The following is a 13,726-nucleotide window of genomic DNA, read 5'->3' as shown; positions in this document are numbered from 1 at the left end:
ACAAATGGCATCAAAACTGATCACTGAAGGCAGTCTTTAGCCAAAGCATGCCTCAATTGAATTTTGTTTCTTCAGTTACTCATAAAGAGCCAGTGTTAGACAGCTTTCCCACTGACCTCAGAGTCAGTCTTTAGCACCCTGCAAAATGGTGAGATGTGCTTTTGTTACTGGCTCAGGAATGTGGGAACATCCCCACTAATTTAAATTATATTTGATAGGCTGGGATTTTCAAAGGAGCCTAAGGAAATTAGAATTTTAATGGGATGTGAATATTTATGTGCCAGGAGCATAGAACATATGCAGGGTGACAGTGGGTATATACATACAGGTCATTGCCAAGTCAGGGACATACACACAGGAATATGTGAGTCAACACCCAACACCCAGATCACTCCCATCAGCAACTCAACTCCTATCGCATACAGCCTGTACAGTGGCCTCTCTGGGGTTTCCCAAGGAAGCCAGAGGCAGGGCTGAAAACTTTTGCCCCTCATTTCCCATGAGTGTTTTCTCTAAAGAGAAATCGGAGCCAAAAAGTTGGAAACCAGGTTTTGAAACAGCCATAGCTCAGGGGGTCTGAATTAGGGATATTAGTTCTGGTCCATCTCTGTTTATTGGTCTGCCAGATGCCTGCCTGAAGTTCTCTGGCAGAATGTGACCCATACAGACAGGGGCTGGGCACTCTGTCCATATTCCATTCCTTTCTTCTTCATGTTATTTAACATTTCAAGAAATCATTCAAAAGGACATTCTAGGGGGTGGTCTTCCCCCACAAAAGAGACTTGCCCTGCAAATTCAGAATAAGCATAATTTTGATCCGTTTGTGTTTTGCAGTAAGATCATTCCCTAACTGGTTCTTTTAGCCCTTAACTCCACATGCAGCTTTTCTCTTTCCCCCTCCCCCAGCCTCTTTTCTGATTAAACTCTTTAAAGAAAATTTCCAATTCTAGCATGTCAGGCAGAAATTATTTATTTACAAACCTTATATCAATGGGCTATATAAGTAACAGTCATAGTTGCTTAAAAATGACATAGATAGCGTGGCCCTCTTTTGGATTTCACATACCTTTGGCTGCATTTACTGAAATTCAGTGCATGCTTTCTCAAAAAATCAAATCAAGGTTAAAAATTACACAACATGAAGTAGATTTCTAATTATCAACATCACCTATCAGAGGTAAAGCTAGCAAAGCACTCATTTTCTTCCAGTGCCTGTCGACACACGCATACAACCTTCCATACAATAAGGCTTTTCTGTAGAGTGGCTTTACTCTAACTCATACCCTGCCACAGGACAGTATAATCTCTTAGGCCTGGTCTACACTAGGGGGGAATCGATCTAAGATACGCAACTTCAGCTACGAGAATAGCGTAGCTGAAGTCGATGTATCTTAGATAGACTTAGAAACACTTACTTCACGTCCTCGTAGCGCGGGATTGACAGCCATCGCTCCCCTGTCAACTCCGCTTCCACCTCTCGCCCTGGTGGAGTTCCGGAGTCGAAGGCAGAGCGATCGGGGATCGATTTATCTCGTCTACACTAGACGCGATAGATCGATCACTACCCGCCGATCCGTCAGGTAGTGTAGACGTGGCCTAAGAAACACACCTCTCTTTTTAAAAAGGATCACTGGGGAAGGCTGATAACCTTAAAAATAGCCCTACCACCATTCTTAGGTACATAACCTCAGTGGGTTGTAAAGTGTCATAGCTCCACTGTTGTCAACAAAGCTATAACAATTTGCATAGGCTGAGGATTTGCCCTTTACTTCTTTGTATAGTGCCAACTTTGTATTAGGCATTCTATAGGCTGGGGTCCTACACTGAAGTTCTAATCTTCCATGTTTGCTCTTCCCCCTTAAATAACCCTTGATGGAATCCTTAAGGAGAGACCTATCCAAAGACTGACCTTTGCCATCCTGCCTCCAGAACTGTGCCCATTGTGAATGGTTAGCCAGGTAGCAAGCTTGAATTACAGCGGGCTATACAACCACCATGCTACTCTTACTATTACTTTGTCTCCCTACACCCAATCTGTTTGTTTCAGCCACCTGTGTGGTGTCTTGACCTAAACCCAGTCTGCAAGTTCTCCAGGGCAACTTTTACACTATGTTCATATCATCATTTTAGCCCAGCGGAGCCTAGATCTCTGATGGGGTCCTCTAAGCACCACCATAATACAAATTAACAATTATTTAGCGTGAGAGCTTCATTGACAGGATCTCTTTAATGCACAAAATCATTACCCCCCCCAAATAGCTGTATAGATGTCTCATTCACATAACAATTTATGCCACAATTTTTCCATTTTTCATTTATTCAATGAGATTAAGTTAACCCTGGAGAACTTACATTCTCGAGAATGCAGTCCAAAATTAGTGCTTAAAAAGGATATAGAATATTCAAACACAGATCTTGAAGTATCTCAAAGAGATACTCTTCATCCACAGATCTCAAAGAACTTTACATAGGTAGCTAAGCATTATTTACATTACAGTACACACATACAATAAGCCAGATTCATCCCTGGACAAACCTCAGTGAAGTCAATGAAATTAAATCACAGGGAAATTTGGCCCAATATATCTACAATTATACACATTATCTGGATTATCTAGAACAGACACCTACCATTAGAACACAGACAACTATCCCCTTCCCACCGTATAAACGGACAGAGAGAAAGAGAGAAGGTTTATAACTGGAGTGATATATAGTAGTAATGATAAATTTAAAATAAACTAGTAGTCCAGGGCTTGGAAATTATATTGAAGGCATAAAGGCAAGAAGTGACCCCCCCCAAAAAGTGTAACAAAACAAAAAATCCTAATTGTTTTTCAAACACTCATATTTTAATTCTTTCCCCTGCTTCCATCGTGTGTATGTTGTCTAATACACACAATAATTAATTCTTATATGGATTAATAAAGTCATAGATTTTAAGGACAGAGGAACCATTTACATAATTTAGTCTGGCCTCTTCTACAACACAGACCATAGAATTTCCTCCAATTATTCCTATACTGAAGCTTTTGTCCCGAGGTTTCAAAGTGCTTCATAAAGAAAAGTAAGTATCATTAAGCCCATTTGCAGATGAGGAGATTGACACAGAGGTATGATCTGATTTGCCCAAGGTCATAAAGAGCAAGTCTGCAGCAGAGCCAAGACTAGGAGCCAGGTCTCCTTAGTCCCAGTCAAATGCCCCATCTGTGCAAGTTTGGAAATCATTTGGGGCATGGACATGACTTGTGTATCTATAAAATGCCTGGTACATTTTTGAGTAGTGTGTAAATAACATTAATAGTACCAGAAACAATTATTGTATGCATATAAAGCCAAAGGACAAAATGCTGATTTAGGGAAGGAAGGAGGAACCATTATTTGCGTGGGTCTGACAACATACGTCATTTAAAATAAAAATTCTTCTTCTGTGAAATAGCATCCTAATGAATTATCATGCATTAACATTTTATAATCTCTACCAATTTTTTAAACTTCTCCTTTGATTCATGTTTCATTTTGCATAATGCATAAACAGCCCAATTAGGATGTGTTTTCAGGGGTTATTTTAGACCAACGAGGTTAATTTAAATCCATGGTGAACATGCTATTAGGAATTTAACAAATACCTGGGAAGGAGGAGCAGGAGGAGGGTATTCCAATGTGCTACTTTATCTGGATTGTTACCTGGCATATCAGGGCATCTAACCACAGATACCTGTTACTAAGGTAGACGTAACCCCCTCCCCACACACACACACAACGTGCACACACCCTGCAGAAAAGAGAGACGCTGCAGACTGTAAAGCATTTCAGGGAAATAAGACAATTGGCCAGACAACTGAGGGCACAAGTCATTTGCCGCAACAAACTGTGCACAAGGTTCCTACAGTCATTCTACATAAAAACTGATCAGACTGTTAAGCTTCAAATGGAGCCTTATGTCATGCCCAGGATGACACAAGCACATTTTTCCAGACGACTTATGGGTTATGTAACAGAGATCTGCAGAGCATTAGCAGTCACATGACATGGCCCACTAAGATTTAAAACTGCCACCTACAAAACGTAATTAGCAGACAGTAAACAAGGGACAGGAAGAGAAAAATACTCAGACTCAAGAGAGAACATGCTTCTTAACATTATGAACAATACACATGATTCCTTTTATGGGAAGAGGAAGGATGGCGGGGTTGTTTTGTTTTTTTACATTTAGATAAAACTACGACTGCCACAGAAATAGAGAAATGCAGTGAGCAAGGGATAGGCTTAAATACCTACTGCTTGTTACAGCGATAACTATGGGCCTCATCCAGCTGGGTGCCCAGTGCCCTAAGCTCCATTTGCCTTCAATGGGGATCAAGGGCACTTGCCCATCCAATGAGGCCCTCAGAATTAGGTCTTATGGATCACAGACTCAGCTGGTATAAAGCAGCCTAGTTCTACTGAAGTTATTGTTTCTTTACACCAGCTGAGGATCTGTCCCTTATTTATTTTTTAAAGAGCATTACAACAAACCAGAAGAGAAATAATTATTCCTGGAACATGGCAACAAAAAAAGCACCATGATTTTCGAAGAGGGCATAGCCAAGACAGGTTCCCACAGAATGGAGATAAGCCATATTCAAACTATGAGTGGGGATTGAGGGGCTGAGGCAAAATATTCCACTCCGGTGGAATTTCCTCCTCCTCTCTGGATTCTGTTAAACCATCCCTCAGCAGGATTAATTTTATCCCAGGCTCAAAGGGACCCTTTCTGCCTCCGGTACATTCTAGATTTCTAAGAATATACCTGAAGCTGCCTGTGACGCGGTGTATAAGAAATATGACCATTAGTATCATTATTGCTACCATTGCTAACCAATTGCAACAAATCTCATACAAAATATGTCACGTAAGGTGTCAATGGAAAAGTTATGATTTGCTAAGTATGATTATTCTGTTTATATGCATGTATCATCTGTGTATCTGAAGTTATGAATATTAGATATATACTTGTATCTTAAACATACTTAATATCTTGTGTTGTTGTAACCCACACACCTCCTGGGTGTGGTGTTCTGTCCCATCTAGTGGCACCAAGACCACTTAGAGAGAGTTAAATGAGCCTGTTCTACAGCCTTACCTAACAGTCAGTTGGCTTTTAGCTCATGCGGTAGAAGCTCATGCACTAAGCTCCAGAAGTCCCCAGTTCCATCCTGCCTGCCGACAACCAGGGTCTGTCGGTGTTACAAGTGGGGGCTTGTCCGGGATTTCAACTGAGAAGTCTCTGAAGCTCAGGATGCACTTCTTCAGCGAGGGGAAGTATGTAACCCACACACCTTCTTGGTGTGGTGTTCTGTCCCATCTAGTGGCACCAAGACCACTTACAGAGAGAGAAAAAATGAGTCTGCTAACAGGCAGTTGGCTTTTAGCTCATGAGGTAGAGGCTCATGCACTAAGCACCAGAGGTCCCAGATTTGATCCTGCCCACCGCAGACTGGGGTCTGTCAGCGTTACATTGTATTCATGGGTAGAACCCCTCACCCCCCACACCCAATAGAATTTTCATTAGGGCTAGACAGCTGTGTGTTGATGGCCTATCAAGGACACTCCACTCGCACAACTGGCAATTGAAGAAACTCATCCTGCCAGATAGCCCTTCCTGAGGATGCCTCACACAGCAAGGAGCCAATAGCCACCTACTGTGAGTCAGCAAAACGTACAGGGATATGTGATATGTTCATGCAATCCTGGACTCCATCTTGGACCAGTAATTTTCCACATACAGGGGCTGTGGGCTTTGTCTGGGACAGTAAAGTTTCCATGCACATGGCAAAGGATATAAAAAAGACACCTGAGACATCTCCATGTTGCCCCTTGCCTGCTCTAATTTTCTGGACTGTGGATTTACATCTAAAAGTAGCATCTTGAACTATGGACTGAGGACCTTCCAATCTTTTGGAAGTTTCCAGAGAGACTTTACAAGCCAACAGTCTATTCCATGACTGCTACAAACCTGATATAAGGACTTTGCAATCATTTGTGTGTGTATGATCTATTAACCACGTATAACTCTCTTTTGTTTTAGTAACTAACTAAAGATTTAATAAGAACGGGCGGACAGCGTGATATTTGGGTAAGATCTGAGATTCAATAATGACATGGGGATATGTATCTGATCCTTTGGGATTAGAAAGAACTTCTTATATGATAAAACGGGTTTTCAGTAACCTCTCACTATATTAGATTGGGTTGCCTGGATGGGAGCCAATGTCTGGAAAGCCCAAAGGCTTGTGTCTGGCTTCTGGTTAACCGGTATGGTATTATAGTAGCTCTTTTGTTACTGGCCTGGTGAATCTAATTATAGAATAAACCACCAGTTTTGGGGATTGTCTGCCCTATTTCTTGCAGTCTGCCCTGAGCGTGGCCTTCGCCGTGTGGCCCATCCCAGGCACCTGGTACATAGTATGTTGAGCTTTTGTAGACAGTTCTGCAAATCAATCAGGGCCTGATTCTGGGAGGGATTTCTGTGCCCATCATCCCATTGCGCTCAACATCTTAGTGAATCAGGCCCTCGTTTGAACACTAGGGAGGAGATTACAAAAAATCTGCAGTCAGCTCTTGATTATAAAAGCCAAAAGGAAGATAGTGTCTAATTTTGATTAGATGAAATAGAGGAAAGGAGATTGCGTCCTACTATTATGCTCAAAGTGCCTTCCTTTGGTATGTTCAGAGACAGGTGTACATGGCTGCTGAATAATAATAAGCATCAACCATTTTCCATAGTAATGTCACATTTATCATCTTAAAAAGCACTCAGTGTTATTATACTGCTTCTACAACATAATGTAGATGAGGTGAAACTTTATGAAAGTTAAAGAACTGCTTCCTATTCCCTTCTCCCTACATGCTGGGTTTGGTCATGTGAATATTTTCTACCAAATCCCCATTGCCACAATAATCAGAGGAACGTATACTTCATTACACATTGAATACACCTGTGTTCATAATGGAGAAAAAAGACATTTAACAAATCACATCTGGTATTCCAAAAGCTCATGTGAATTCAAGTGTTTCTGGCACTTAGAGAAATATTTGTCTAAGAATTAATAAACTGAAGCCAAATACTAAATGGTACTGGGCATTGCAAAATCTTCAGTTTATAAGTAGCACCTAGAAGTCTCAATCAGAAATTGGGCTCCTTGTACAAGGCATGATATATTACATAGACACATAAGAAGAGAGTCCCTTTCTGAAGAACTTAGACAGACAAGACATAGGAGAATGGACATATTATTTTCCTTATTTTACAGATGGGGAACTAGTCACCGAGAGATTACATGATTTGCCCAGGGCCACACAGTTTGTCTGTGGAGAGGTGGGAATTGAACCCAGATTTCCAGAGTCCCAGTCCAATTCAACAGTCACCTACCATTCCCCCTAGAGTCAGAGTTGCAGATGCTTACCACATTTCAGGAGTTAGCCTGTCCTGAATTAAAAAAATTGCTCATTCTCTTTTCCTTAAAAAAATGACAACCTTATTGGAGACCACTTCATAGAATGCACCCCAAACGGATAACTTCAGCACAGTGTTTAATAAAGGATTTTTTTTATAGTTATGGAAAGAGAAGTAGAACCTGGGGGTTATTAACACTGACCATGTTCAAACTTCAGTGACTGTCAGCTGCCCCATGGGATATTTAACTGTTCTGCCAGGGCAATTACAGCATCTCCTGAGTCTTCCTCTATGGGAATGAGCCCAACAGCACAAGCCCTAGCTTTTCACTGGTGAATAAATAGGGTAGTGCTTGCAAGGGGGCGCCATTTTTTCAGCACTATGGCTGCATCTCAATTTTCTACTTCGTGCTCTGGGCATATTCATTTTTAAAAAATATGTATTTATAATAGAAATATAAGCAAAGGAATTTTGTTTATGCCAGTGATGATCTCCGTGATACTGGCGTTTGGTACACTTGCATAACCAGTCAGAGAGAAACAGCGAGCATCTTAAGAAATAGCAGCATCAGCTGTGCTATGCTCTCTTCACAGTTTCTTAAAGCCACCTCAAACACATTTTAGCCACTGCAATACAGCCCAAGGGAAGCTGTACACAGTGCTAGAGGAGTTTGCCATCAAAATGCCATTCCTATCAGACAGCTCATTGAATGTAATAAGCTACAGCTAATAAAAAGGCAAAGGGGAAATAAAATACTGAAGCATTTGTGCAAAACTTGGCTCTGGGCTAAAGCTTCCTCTAAATACTAAAATGTAAACGAGACAGGAAAAAAAATTCATTCAGCAGCCATGTCAATAAATCGGACAATAGCGTCCTCAATCTCAGAACTCTTGGGTGGCTCCAGTATGAATTCACTGCATAGCTCTACTTCCATTATAGTGCTGTACTGAAAAACTGACTTGGCTATCAAAGTACATTGCATTAATTTAATTATGGAATGGGTAGGATGGCTCCACTTGCTTTGGGGTAAAGTTAAGTGTGTGTTTTTAATTATTTAATTTCCTAATGGCAACCAGGTGATATGGTGATAAGCACTCACTAAATCCTTGTGATAGAAGCATAATTGTGTAGTGATATAATATAACTCCTGCTCTGTAAAATACAGAAAGAATTACCATACCAAATCAAACCAATGTTCATTCCAGAGTGGGATCCTGTCTTTGGCAAATCCAATCCAGAAGTGCTGTCACCTCCCATTGTGGGAAATTGTGAGAATGTAAGTCAATTATTACAAAGATGTACTATAAATATAAACATAAAATAATGTGTATGTTTTTGTAAATAAGTACTGAGTACATAGATCAGTGCATGTATTTGTGTAGGTATGCATATAAGATATAGAGATCTGTGTGTTTGTGCATTACACACATGCATATATTATACAATAAAATATTGAGTATCTAAAATATTGTGTGCATATTCATGTAATACACAAACACAGAGAAGTATACATCTTACATACATACCCAAACATCTATGCATGCACATATGTTTATGTATTATCACCTATCAAGTGAGGTCAACCATATATACCAACACTTAAGGTTTGTGCACCTATGCTGTAATTCTCTCTGCTTATTAATTAATCAAGGTATCAAGTATCAGCTCCTCTTTTCACATTAGGGTTAAAGTTCTGAGTCCTCTACTGACCCACATTGTTACGGCTCATCTTCTCAGGTTTTTAAAAGACCAGGTGACATCCTAATGGTAAAATTTGCCAATATTAGTCTTTAAAAAACAGGCACCAAATTTATAAACAGATGGTCCATGTACATACTTGTATCCTATTCAGTGGCATGCCAAGTTAACCTGCACTTCTGTGCATGTAGCCTTTACCACAGTCACGCTGCGTAAACACAACACAACACGCTAGGTACTAAGCAAAGCAACCTAACACCAATTCAGTTGTCTAGCAAGCAGCAAGTGACGGTGCCCTCAGTCTGCAGAGAGTATAGCCACTTCACTAGTTCCACCTGATGTAGGGTTTTTTTGTTTGTTTTACTATCATGCCACGTCAAATGCATTGTTCAGTGTAGCTGGATCTCTTCATTGACAAGAGCAGACAGCAATAATTTATACACAAACCCCAAGACACTCGAAAAATGCAAAATTTTTGAATAATATGTCTTTAAGTAGATAAACCCCAGTGGACACCAGCAAGAGTGATTTCAAATTGCTTTCCTCTCTCAAACTGTGCGTACCAGAAAGACCCTCTCTAATTATAATGAAACACCTTCCAGTCATACAAACTGAACCACAAAGTGACTACAGTGACTCTCACAGCATACAGTTCACTTCCACGTTTATTTTTTCTCATTAATTTTAAGCAGTTCCCTTTCATTTCCATTCTATGGCTCTATGCCTCAATATTTCATGCTGTTTTCTTAAGGTGACTCTTACCTTGCTCTGAATTACTCATTTATATTTTGACAGTGGCAGCCTTCATTTTCCCTCCTTCTCTGTATCCACTTGGTGCAGTTATTAAAACATTAACATAAATGGTTGCATTTTTATGCAGTGCTTCAAAATATTGTAGGGTACTTTAGGGACCTGTCCCTATTCTTGCCAGATGCAATACCAATCCACACTGATACACTATTCTGTGGAGCCATTTATATATAAATTTCTCTACATGGTCTTCTGCATTGGACCGAGGTTGGACAGTGCTTATCATCAATAGGCAATGAAAGGCAGTTGCTTTAAAACTTTGAGTGCATTTAAATCTACAACAATTAAAATACTATTAAGACCATGCACAGTTGTAACACTGATGAACAAATCACTTTTGGAAAGGAATATGCTTTTTGCCCTACACTAGACATTATAGTAAATAACCACAACTTTAAATAGAGGTCAATAATAGAAAAACTGCATTATCCCTTGTGTATTATAATTCCCAAATAATACTCATGAATGGATATCTGCTACATGCTAGCTGATTTACCAATATCTATACATGCAAGATATAGTAAAATTTCATTTGTATTATGCATACATATACACAGTACCTACCACACAGACACTAACATTATATGTAACACACACATGTATGTCTAGTACATACATCTTATACACCAATACACACAAAATCTCTCCTTCCCTCCCTTTGGAAACGGGGGCCTTTTCACAAATCAGCTAGTCCAATTTGGAACACAAGGTTTGCAAATTACATTTAAAATAAAGAAGCTTTTCCCACCCATTGGTGTCATTCCCACACTGAAGCCTGGGAAATACCGCAGATAATTTCATTAACCATCTCTCCGAGGGAAGAGCAGTCACACCGACGACTTTGCTATGACACCCCAGCGTTCATCGGCGAAGCACGGGGCCACGGTGCGTCTGCACACGGCGCTGGAAGGGGGGATAAAAACCGCTAGCCAGTACGGTTACTAACTTTGCCCACAGCAGCTTACGCAGGGAAGAAACAGGGCACCATTAAACCCGTATCTTATTTTCATAGGAAACTGACTAGTAAAAATGACACAAGATAAAACATCAACGGGAGGGAGGGTGGAATCATCTCGCAAAGGCTTAATCCCCTACCTCCGGCTCATGCCCAAATGAGACCACCTTTTACCATTGCGAACAGCACCGGGGGAGGGGTGGGGATAATAAAACCAGTGAAGGGCACCCTCACATTACAGCCTAATCATAAAGTTTGCCTGGCTGTGCTCAGAGTTCGCGCCGCAGTCCTGGCAGCCTTGGGGGAGAATTCCCCCATCCATCCATCCATCCATCCACCCCCTGTTGTGTGTGTGTGTGTGGGGGGGGGGGGGTTGGCCCATAAAGCAGCTAGAGGGCGAGCTGTGTTTAGCGGGGGCGAGCTGAGCCTACCTCGGAATGAAGCGCCCCCGACGTCCCGCAGCAGAGAACTGCCGTGTGCCGGCCCCGGGTGCGGGAGAGGCGGCGACGCCGGTGCCGCCGGGCTTCCCAGCTACCAATGGTTCCCTCGCTGTCTGCAGGGCGGCAGCGGGCGGGCGCCAGCCAGCATCACGGGCCGTGCAGCCGCTGCCGGAGCCTATGAAACCGCAGGGCCGGGCGCTGCGCGCACACGCAAAGATGGCTTTCCCCCGGTTTGCCCCTTTCCCCTTCGCACCGGATTAAGCTCCGGCGCTGGCGGAGGGAGCATGGAGAGGGCCGGATCCCAGCCTGGCTCGATCACCAGGCGCGGGGGTTATTGTACCTCCAAGTAATGCCATCACATCACTCCCAGGGTCTCCTGCCTAGCTCAGCGGTGTGGCCTACGGGGGCGAGCCAATGGACGGTCACTGCGAGCTTGGAACCTCCCCCCTGCCCTGCGGCACTCCGAGGCAGAAGGGTATTAAATCAGATTACCTGGGCCACCCCCAACCTTTCCGTCCTTTTCCTCTAAAGAAAGCGGCAGCCTACCCCCCTGCAAAACTTCAGCCGCCAACTGTGCAGCCTAGCAACTGGAGGGGAGATACTGGAAGGGCCCCGGGGCGAGGGAAAGGAAGGATGACAAAAATAAATAAATAAAAAAGTCTTCCTTAAGGGAAGCAAAACCTTTCAGCCCTTATGTAAAGGCACCAGTATACTCCCGAGGATCTCCTATAATGCACCTTAATTTTAGCTATAGGATATGTCAGTTCAAGTTAATTGCCTATATAGCTCATGCGGGAATGTGGAGTGGAGCTTTCTATATTTCCATGCAAGGCTTCGCAGTGCAAGGAAATACTCTATTCCCAGGGAGTTTACAATCATTGTATTGAATCCTTCCAAAGCAGCTACAGAAATATACTTCTCCATTTAATAATATTTCTCCATTATTCGTAAAATTAAATGTGCCTGTGGTTGAAAGAGGCAGTGAATGTTTACAGCCCCGTTTCAGACATGGTTCCTTCCACCCCGAAGCCCCTGTTTTACAAATGAGCAAACTGAGGCAGAATTTTCAGAAGGGCTCAGCGTTTTCCGAAGGGCTCAGCTCCTATTTAGGAACCTGAATAAATGGCCAGATTTTCAAGAGAACTTATTTTGCTGTGTTCATTCTGGGTGTTCAGCTCTGTTGCAAATAGGATCTATCACACTGGATTGGACCAGGGGTCCATCTAGTCCAGTATTCTGTCTCCAACAGTGTCCAGTACCAGATGCTGTAGAGGAAGGTGTAAGACACCCCCCACCCACTCCCAGCAAGCATCTGTGAGATAATCTGCTCCTCTCATTAGGTCTGATCCAGATCTCTAAAAGCTAGAGATTGGTTTAAACCCAGAAGCATAAGGTTTACTATCCCTACCAACATTTGTTAGTATTAACTATTATAACTTTGGATATTTTTTCTATGCACTAAGCATCCAATCTTTTTAAATCTTGCTAAATTCTTAGCCTCACCAGCTTCCTGTGGCAATGATTCCACAATAACTGGATTTCCTTTATCAATTTTGAATAGAAATTCTGGTCCAAAGTGTTACAGTAGGAGCTTCTGGTTGCTGAGCACTTTTGAAAATCCCCCATTGTGGATACTGAGCACCTGAAAGTCTCACCCAGAGAGATTAAGGCCAAAATTTTCAAGAGTGCCTTATTTTGTGGGTATCCATCTTGACACATCTTAAAGAGGTCTGTTTTTCAGAGAGCGCCAAGTATCTGCCCTCTGAAAATCACGCCAACATAAGGCATGTAAAGTTAGTCCCCCAAAATCCCTGGTTGCTTTTGAAAATCTTGGCCTAACTGCCTAGCCCAAAGTCACCCAGCAGGAGAAGAGTGGGATCAAGAAAAAGGCCTTGTATGTTCCTATCCATGACCACATACCCATTCCCTACAGGCAAGTGGATTAGGCTGCGGTTCTGAGTACATTACAAGCACAGCCGCGCTTTTGTAACCAATGCCCATCTTCTGACCTGGTAACAGTGACAAAAAACAACAAAGACCTGTGGAGTTGTGTCCACACAGCAGATTTTGTTTCCTCATGCACCCATGTTTGAGTCTCTCTACCTTCCAGGCCTCCCAACTGTATTTGTATCAATGTCTGGGGAGGAAGGGGGAGGAATTAGGCAGCTACCCCGTAGTGCCTCAACAGCGGAGGGAGAGCCTGGAGGACAAGCATGCAGAGAAGCACCACCAGCATGTTAGGCAATGCACGCTGGGAGGTTCTACCGCACAGAGAACTGGGAGAAAGGAGGACTGGCCAACCCAGTGACACAAACAGAGTTAGTGGGTCCAATCTATTTTACTATTTAAAAAGAAAAAAAAAAGTATGCTGAGACAGTTACAGGA

The 13,726-nt window shown here is 42.3% G+C and overlaps 1 protein-coding gene across 7 annotated transcripts in view; it reads right to left on the bottom strand.

Annotated features, from left to right (window-relative positions):
• The window catches only part of RIMBP2 (RIMS binding protein 2), a 280,460-nt gene extending 268,784 nt beyond the window's left edge, over window positions 1-11,676 (bottom strand). For all 7 annotated transcript variants that reach the window (XM_073312915.1, XM_073312918.1, XM_073312919.1 and 4 more), the window contains exon 1: window positions 11,333-11,676. The gene's annotated coding sequence lies outside the window, so the exon portion shown is untranslated. The remainder of the gene's footprint in view (window positions 1-11,332) is intronic.
• Between the last annotated feature and the right edge of the window lie 2,050 nt (window positions 11,677-13,726).

The sequence above is a fragment of the Lepidochelys kempii genome, chromosome 15, assembly GCF_965140265.1.
Source record: "Lepidochelys kempii isolate rLepKem1 chromosome 15, rLepKem1.hap2, whole genome shotgun sequence".
NCBI lineage: Eukaryota > Metazoa > Chordata > Testudines > Cheloniidae > Lepidochelys > Lepidochelys kempii.
Note: the sequence above shows the minus strand (reverse complement) of the source record. Positions and strands in the feature narration are given on the sequence as shown.